This window comes from Procambarus clarkii, chromosome 58 (assembly GCF_040958095.1).
Source record: "Procambarus clarkii isolate CNS0578487 chromosome 58, FALCON_Pclarkii_2.0, whole genome shotgun sequence".
Taxonomy (NCBI): domain Eukaryota; kingdom Metazoa; phylum Arthropoda; class Malacostraca; order Decapoda; family Cambaridae; genus Procambarus; species Procambarus clarkii.
In genome coordinates this window covers 7,364,010-7,366,302 of record NC_091207.1, presented here as the reverse complement: position 1 = coordinate 7,366,302, position 2,293 = coordinate 7,364,010, and the positions used below count along the sequence as shown (strand labels likewise).

Here is a 2,293-nt window from a genome sequence, read left to right as displayed (position 1 = left end):
GGAGATAAAAGGCGGAAAGCCGCAAGTGCAGCTTCCTAAAAATCAACATCAGCTTCCCAGTAATCAACATCAAGCGGGGAACAATCTCGTGCTCAATCTTTGTCCACACATCTGGCATGAAGCTGAAACAACATACTATTATTAAAGGAAAATATATGAATTACTAGAGTTAAGAACAATATAACTTAAATACTAAAACAGCTGCTACGTTTTTGGTGGTAAATGAGAAAGAATGGGGCGAGAGAGGAAACTAATGACGAAGTGGAGAGACAGGAGAGAGAGAGGAGAGAGAGTTGAGAGAGATGGAGAGGAGGTGACGAATGTCGAGGTGTAGGGGATAGAAAGGAGACTGATTGCTAAGTGGAGGAGATAGGGGAGACTGATGACGAGAGAGAGGAGACTGATAATGAAATGAAAGAGCAAGTGATGGATATATATCAGTGCTAGCATTTTACACTGGGGTAACAGTACATTGTTACAAAATGAACTATGTATATCATAGCTAGGTGATCATTGTACATCAGATACGTGAACAATGAACATCAAGGATAGCTGAACACTGTCCATCATAGTGAGGTGAACACTGAAAATCATGGATAGGTGAACTCTGTACATCATAGAGAGGTTAACACTGAACAGCATAGATATGTAAACACTGTACATCAAGGCAAGGTGAACATTATGTATCATAAATATGTGAACATTGTGCATCATAGATAAGTGAAGAATGTGCATCATAGATAGGTGAACACTGAACATCATGTCTAGGTGAACACTTTGCATCATGACTAGGTGAACACTGTGCATCATACTAAGTGAACAGTGGTAATGTAGGTCCAGTATCTGGCTGTGTAATGTAATAAATGAACAACCAACTACTACATGAACATACCAGCATAATAAACCACTAACAAGAGAATGGATCATTAACAGCAAAATTAACCATTAATAACTCACGACACAACTAACAAGGGTTACTCACTCAGGGACTCTGGGACGTCCCCATATCGTACACCTGGGGCATAAATACCCTTCACGAAACCGGTCACCATAACTAGGTATGGAGTATGGCAGTACCTGAAAATTACATACAAAATTACGTATGTTCACATATATATGTGACAACTTTCCTCTGTACACTTGATATACCTAGTCATATACCATCACTATTTTGAAAGCCAGCAGTAATATATTACACAAAACGCCTAACTAATATATATTACTTCTGAGCCAAAATTATAAAGAAAGTTAATATAAAAAATAAATGCGAGGGTACCTTAATTAGTAGCGGGATGGGTGAGCCGATGATGGGGGCGTGGCAGTGCAGACACTTAACATTCTCCCCAACACTCTCCCTCGCTACTAACACTTGCAGCTGGTCCCGGGCGAGAATGATGGCATAGAGAACGTCACTGTTGATGGTCAAGAACTTCTTAGCTCGCGTCAATGACACATAAAGCAGCCTCCGCTCTGGAGGTCTCGATACCCTGATGGTATCGAAGGGAGCGTCATCTTTCAATATAACCCAGTCCCATTCTAGGCCTTTGGCCATGCCAATTGTACTGAAGGTGATGTCTGCCTCCGATGCCGCTGTGCCGCACCTCTGAGTGAGCAGAGTTACGTGATTGGGTGTCCGAGACCCACTGTAATGGAACATCATAATTTTGGAATGCAAATCCTGGTCTTCAACAGATTTAGCAAAGGTTGTTAGGCTGGCTATTGTTTCGAACTTGGCCACTAATGGGTTCTGAATATTTACTGTTTCTCTCGTGGCGAGCCCCTCCTGAATTATATATAAATTATATATGTCCATAACATCGTCATATCCATACTTACTCATCCCACCAGCAAATGTCATGGATGCTGCTATATACTCACAATCCTCACATATTTCCGTGGCTATTTTATAAAGTTCAAAATTTGACTTTGCTATGTAAGCCCTTTTGAGTTTTGAGTTTGGGTCAAAAACTCGAGGATCTGGAGTATGGACAAATGAGTCCTTTATTCTTGATCCGACAACAGTCCGGTTGCAAACCCCATAGACGGACTCCAGAACACATTGTGCTGCATACGACACCTCGGGGCCGAACCTGAAGGACTGGCTGAGGTAAAACTTGTGAGTGGGTGTCACCTTATCGAAGGCGCTGACTGTCCCTCGGGAGGGGCCCAGATGCTGGTAAGAGTCTCCCACAAACACCTGAAAAATAAACAACACCTCAATTCAATAACAACGGTCAAGGGATGACAGCATGTGCACAGAAGTTTTAGGTGAGATTTCAGTCGGCGCCTCGTA

At 42.2% G+C, this 2,293-nt stretch overlaps 1 long non-coding RNA gene across 1 annotated transcript; it reads right to left on the bottom strand.

Moving 5' to 3' along the window:
* Positions 1-1,731, bottom strand: LOC138353469 (uncharacterized). The gene is made up of 3 exons (XR_011223164.1): positions 1,277-1,731; positions 983-1,077; positions 1-122 (listed from the first exon to the last, which is right to left on the bottom strand). It is a non-coding gene; the product is annotated as an uncharacterized lncRNA (long non-coding RNA).
* Between the last annotated feature and the right edge of the window lie 562 nt (positions 1,732-2,293).